Raw genomic sequence first — 7,062 nt, 5'->3', positions numbered from 1 at the left:
TAACCTCCCTGCCCCTGTGAAACCTTCTGTTTCTTCATCCTCCTCAGCGCATATGCTTTACCAGCTCAAACTCATTCCTGCGCTGGTAAATACGTATCATCAACTAACCTTTGACTATTTTATGCTAACAGAGTCTGTATGCCTGCAGGAAAACATAATGCCATTTCGTTTAGTTTATTAAGTTTGAAGATGGTTTACTCAGCTGCGAGCAACACCACTGGTTGTTGCGCAGTGTATTTTACCATCTGACCACAGGCACAAAACTAGTACACAAAGGGAAAAAACAGGAATTGAACTTCTGAAGTTTCTTTCCAAATCTTCGCTCTGAAACACATCTTTCAACAGCTCAAGAAGCAGCTTTAAGGTAGTAGACAGAGAGTGATCAACTTTTTCCCCCACAAAGGACAGTTAGCAGTTCCGTTACAACTGCTGTATCATTCATGGAGCAAAGCAAGCACATGGAAAAGATGTGTCCCAAAGCTGAGGACATATAAGTCTAAGGGGCTGATAGCAGAAATTTGACCCAGAACTGAAAGACCCTGGCAAGGCATCAGTTTTTCAATTTGGAGGAAAACAAAAATATTTAACTGTCACAGGAGAGCCAAAAGAATGAAGTTTCATTTGTTAATTGAAGCACTTATTCTAAAAGTATTTCAGTGTTACTGATTAAAAAAAGGAACTCAGACTAGAGTTCAGAATGAGAATCAAAAACAGTGCACACTGATGTGTGGTTTATATAAGTCAATCTCATGCTTTGATTGGACATGTTTCTGTTTGGACATGTTTCTATTTGATACCAACAAAAACAGTATTTACACCTGTGTTTGTCACGGGAAAAAAAAGAGTTCAAAACCTAAACTCATCCTACTATTCATCTTTCATGTTGAGTTTGGTTATAAATCCTTCTGTAATACTTGTACCCAAGGAGACACTTCAGCCCTCCTCCACCACTGTCAAGTCCCAATGGCTTAGTTGTCTTGGAGAGGATCCAAAATGATAAAACACAGGAACACTAACCTTTCAGCAGCACTGTTTCAAGGAAAAGATGGTACTTCTTTTTTTTTTTTTTAAATCAATTCAGTTACACTTTTCAGCATGAACAAAAGAGTGTAATTCACAGTTCCTTTTTTGTTCCTTCATGTCAAAATGTTATCTTACAAGTAGAAATTGATTCTTTAGATTACACTTGTTGAAAAAAAATTGACCATTTGGACAGAATGAAACCTTTCAAGCAGTACCAGCAGCTGTATGCCAAGGCAAAACAAGTTTGCTGTATCTATGATGTACACTGTTTTGTTAAAGTACTAAACTTACATATCCCCACACAGTATTCTCACTGAACTTTGAGAAGAATACAGTCATGTCAAATGAGAATGTAACCCTAAGACCCTCTTGTGGTTTCAGTTCCAGTTTCAGAATAAGAGCTTTGTCCTAAAATCTTTATTCAGACACACACATAAAAAAATTGAATCAAACTGCAAGTGTATTTTCTTCCTATTTGCCCTTTTCATGAGCAAGGATCTCAGACAAGCTTTGAATAAACATTATGAAGTTTTCAGTCTGACAGTCTTAAAATGTTGATCTCTGCCACTGGAAAGAATTCAGAGTAAGGATCTCAGGTCTATCACACTCCAGACACAGATACCTACACACTTGGAGATCACCAGGGGCAGCTGCACCCTGTGACCTCACAGCAAACACAAGGCATCAGGAGTTCACTGAAACTGAAAGACAAACCAACACAAATTACTTTTTTATTTGCTCCAGGATGGTCAACTTCACACAGCCTGTAACCAGGCACAATAACTTGTTATATGTGAGAGAATACATTTCAGTCAGAAGCTTTAAGGTTTTGGGAGGGTTGATTGCTGACCTGCAGGAGATGTACTTCTACTTTTAAGACTTGACATTAATGTGGATTGGTTGTTTCCAATAAATGTGGTGTTTGCTTCCCTCACAATTACTGTTTTAACTATTCCATTAATAACTAGAAATTCATGACAACCTAATGAAACTTACAGTCAATGGACATGAACTTTGTATGAGCAGCCTTCAGAATACTGCTGTTATACTTCAACATGACTGTCAGATTAATATTTTTAAATAACAGGTAGAAGAGACAATCTCTTTTCAGCCTTGGAAACCAAGCTGTTTTCTTGATGAGACCTAAAACATTAGCCTGAGCCAGGCATTAAGCGTGGGAAACCTGAATGTGGATGACTTGTATAAGGCATTGACATTGCAGCCCCAGCACAGGCTCCTAGAAAGAGGATTGTCAGACAAGTGAATACAGTTGATGGATGATTAGACAGAAATACTGTGGTGTGTCATGGTGGGGTTTGTTCGCTTTTTTTTTTTTTTTTTGCCTTTTTCTGGTTTGTTTTTCTTTGGAGTTTGCACTTACTGCACTGAATATATGTTCTTAATGGCTTCAGAGCTCAAACCCAAGAGTTCCTACTTATTCCATGGTTGAAATTATCATTCCCCAGAAATGAAGACAGCACACAGTAAGCACTATCAGAGCCTTCACAAATACCTGCATAAGCAGCTGTCACCACTCTATTTGCAGTCTTTATATACCATATGGCAAGTGCACCACCTAGTCACAGCACTGCTCGCTGCCACAGCCATGCCCTGCTAAAGCACCTTGCAAACTTTCAAGCACATATTGACTACATTCAAACTACTCCCTTTCCTTTTTCTTTTTCCTTTTTTTTTTTTAAACAAAATTTGGAGATTTGGAGGTAGTAGGAGACAGGTATTATACACAATCATTTGGATTCACTGGAGCTTTATGGCAAATGTAGTTCTGTAGGAGAACATGAATATTAAGCAGAGTTTTGCAGACAGCTTAGCTGGAATATTTTCAATGGAAACTCACTTATTTGCAGACTTAGCACTGCCCACAACAGATAGAACATATGTAAATGCTTATTACGTGAATACATCTGAAGACCTGTTTAGACTGATAGTTTAATGATCCAACATTTGTACCACTGACTTTATTCACATTTTCACTCCTCTACATGAAGGTCTTCCAAAGACTGTAGGGGAGAAATGAACAGCAAGGAATCCTTTTAAGCTATAATTGTTTTTTTTAACAAATTGAATTATGATTCTACCCAATCGAACAACATTATTTTTGCCTAGCTATAGGCATCATCAGTCTACAGCCAGCCAATCAACACCTCAGGCACTTAGATTAGTCTTTGCTGAATAAACATGAGCTACCATCAGTCCCATTTCAGCTTCCTCACTTCCTACCTCTCTTTAAGTTGTGAAATGAATGATAGACAGTAATCCATAACAGGATGGCCATTTCCCCATCATCTTGCAGCGGTCACACATACTGTGCTGCTTTTAAGGGCTTGGGTAAAGTATCACAGATCTAATCAGCACCTCTTGGGGGGAGCAGAAGAAAAGAAAAAGGCCTAAATTCTCTCCTTCTTCAAGCTATGCCACCTACTTAGATTTCCTCCCCTGCCTCAAGCTAGTCTCGCCTGCTAGACTGACAAGGACGTTGAGGTTCATTGTTTCCAGGTTAACTGGGTGGCCTTCATTCCTCTTCTGTCTTGGGGCTTTGTGGAGACCATCCCACCACACTGTTTTACTTCTCATCCTCAAAGCAACTGCTCTTGAAACTAGGCTCTTTCTCCCTTTTCCTATTCTTTTTTGTGTGCCTCCACAAAATAGGACACATGAAGCCCTTTCCTAAAGTTGTTACTGAATTGTGGCTGTGCTGATTTGGCCATGATCTTCCATTCCTAAGTGCTCTACCATCACTCTATTTGTTTGCTTCTATTCATGTTTAATACACGTTGGCATGTAGTTAGTTTCAAAGATAGATGGATTTGAGATACTAATATGTATAGAGTAAAACCCTTCTGCAAGTGGTATCAGTGGACATGATGAACCTGGATCTACCTACTTAGGAACTAGAGGGAGTTACTGAAAAGCCATTTGCATTTCACAATTTTGTAACTTGGTCAACAGAGCTAATAATCTCTAACCTTTCTTGTTGGCTTCTCTGGATAAGAAAGGCTTGAAGCTGGTGACACCCTGATTTTTTTTGCACCCTATTTCACTGATCAGTACTTTTTGTTGGTGAAGACCATGATGGTAGGATAAAAAAAATAAAATCTTCAGGCACGATCAATGCAGAATCTGGGCAGTAATGCACAAAATATCAAAAGGACTGATACTCTAAAGGAAGATAACACCCCTCCCCTCTGTAATGGCAGCAGTCTCACTGAATGTATTGGGCAATTCCAGCTTTCTGGACGGAAGAACAGGACTGGACCAGCAGACAGCTGTGGAGAGCAAAAGTGGTAATGCTACAGTTTCTCCCTCTTAGGTCACTCAACCTCACACATGCTTTATAAAGCACAAACTTAAGATCTCCCCTTATGAGCTCATCTGTTAGCAGTATAACAGCCCTGCAGTTGTGTAAAGAAAAACTCCCTCAGACAGGGCTCCACAATAGAGTTGATCCCTTTATGGCTCTCTCCCATCATGAAGCCCACACGCGATTTCTCACACTTCATCTCTGGCTTCCACGCAATCTTTGTTCTCCCTCAGCAAGGAGACATCACTAACTCTTTCTTGGGCTTAAAACTACATGGACTGGTCCAACAGTCCCTGAAACCAGGCTGCCCCTCATATCTCTCAGCAATCCAGGCTCCCAGCCATCAAATCAGTCAGTCTCTTTAGTCCTCCAAGTCCCATTAATTAAGAAGAAAACCAGGCACAGGTGAGAGTTAAAAGCATATGCTTGCCCCATGATAAAATGCAGGTCTCTTGAAATGCTTCCAGTAATTTAAACACTGGAAGGTAGAATGGAATTACTCCAATGAACTCCATATTTATTTAGCCTGTTGAAATATTAACTATTCCTTGCTGGAAATGTTGTAGATGCAAAATTCCCAGTAAGTAATGAGATACCTGTTCTAGAGAACGGAGTGAAATTCTGGCCTTGAATTTAGCACAAAAATCATTTTAAAATATCAAACATGTATTTTTCCCCTTCCCATTTGTACACCTTTGAAAGCCAGTAAGATAGAGGCAGGCAAATAAAAATTTCACCACATGGTGTGGGGACCATGAGAATGAATATGGATTACTGACAAATTGCTGTGCATGCCCTTTTGGGTTGAAAAAAATACACAAGTAAAGTGGGACAGGCTAGGAGTATATTAGTGTACCAAAACTTTTGAATTTACCTGAATGTCTAGAAAATATTTTCTTGGTTTTCCCTTCATTGTTCTTCATTTCATCTCAGTGATTGTTCATTTAAAAACCAGTATTACTTACAAATATGTATGCATGCATATGTTCATGTGTGATGGCAGAAGATCTAAAGCATGTATTCTGAGTGCAGTAACCTTTTCAGAAGTATCACCAATACTATAGGTCTGTAGATGTCAGGTCTCTACTCTCCAGTTTAATTCCAAAGCAGACCGGTAATTCTGCTGAGAAAACACTTCTGCTTTCTCTACTGATGCTGGTATGGTTTGATTTTGCTGCAGCTCAGCAGGTCATGAGTAGCTGTTACCTTCAGGTTAAGAACCATGGGCATGTTCTTATTCTCTTTTTTTGCCCTTTTTCCATAACTAGTCACTAAGGATGGGTTATAAACTGCCCGAAATAAAAGCGTGAAGGGGATAAAGAGATTCAAACTGTTCTGTGTTCTAATACTGCCATCAAGTGGATATACATAGTCTAAGGTTGCAATTAATAGCAAGGATGTAATTTCAAAAGTGGATGGGGAGAGGAAGAATGAAATAGCATTTTTGTTCCAAGTTTCATGTGGCAAAACATTATAAAAAACATTTTTGGTCTAATCAAAACTTCTAGTTAAGCCTGGCTTAGTCCCTGTTCTTTGTATTAGACCACCTCCATATTTTAGCACATTCAAAGTTGCTCAAGCTTGCCTTTGAGAAACCATGAATATAATAATGTTGCTCTGTGCCTGAAAAATTTGTCTGTATTGCTAAGGATAAGGACTAGACTCTGCACTGTGCTCCCACGAACTTGTCTGAGACCCTGACTCAGGTATGAGCTTCCGCAAAGGTCCTACATCTTGAAGAGTATATATATATAGGGGAGTAAAATGGAAGAAAAAGTTCCTGGTTTTGAGCTTTAGAGCCAATGACCAAAATTAACTAATTCAGTGGTTTTCTTCAAGTCCCAGAGCAACAGTCAGTTTGTATTTCATACTAAAATACTCTTCTTTATATAGTGTTTTTCCCCTTCTTGCAAAGTTTTAAAAGGAACATGCCCTCATTTCCCTCAAGGAATTTAGGAAGAAATTTCAAAATATTACTTTATGTTTTAAGAACAAAATCTAATACACAGTATGTTTTATTATGGCTTGATCTCATGTAATGACCAAAGAGATGCAACAAAGCTGGCCCGTCTTTGTGGGCCTCAAGAACTGGCTCCAACACGGGTTGAGCAACCAGAGTCTTCTCTCAAGACTCTTCTTTCACCTAAGCCAGGCAGAAATTAATATTTTCCTAGGCTGTGTGACATCCAGGAATGGAGGATTTGTCTCATTCACAAGAAACTCATAGTAAATGTGATGTGTTTTGGAAAATCAACAGTGCATGCATAGTACATGTGCAATAATTTAGTGTGTTCTGGATGCATATGCACATAGTTCTGCCAGGAAATTCCTGGACTAAAAATAAATAAATAGATAGATAGATAGATAAATTAATCCTATATCTGTAGCAAATTGTTTTGCCTTAAGGCTTTGATGATAAATAAATTTTGCCAAGGCACAGACAAATTTGAGAACTTGGAAAGGGAGGGACATAGTTATGAAAAGTACTGTACTCAAGCAGTGGAATATGGACCACTGTTTTCAGTGACGGTCTGTGTATACTCCTGCAGCCAGCCTTAACGCTGCTTTACCCTCCAAAGCTAAAAGCCTGTTTCAAGCAGGAATACCACAGTCCATCTGGACCTAAATATTTCTTTGAAAACAGAACTCAAGTTATTAACCCAGAAGAGCTGATTAGCTGGGCTGTTAGGGATATGTCTACAGCAGATGCTTTAGTA

Source organism: Pezoporus wallicus, unplaced genomic scaffold, assembly GCF_028554395.1.
Source record: "Pezoporus wallicus isolate ANWC-B61680 ecotype Strahan unplaced genomic scaffold, APGP_CSIRO_Pwel_v1 contig_7068, whole genome shotgun sequence".
NCBI lineage: Eukaryota > Metazoa > Chordata > Aves > Psittaciformes > Psittacidae > Pezoporus > Pezoporus wallicus.
Note: the sequence above shows the minus strand (reverse complement) of the source record.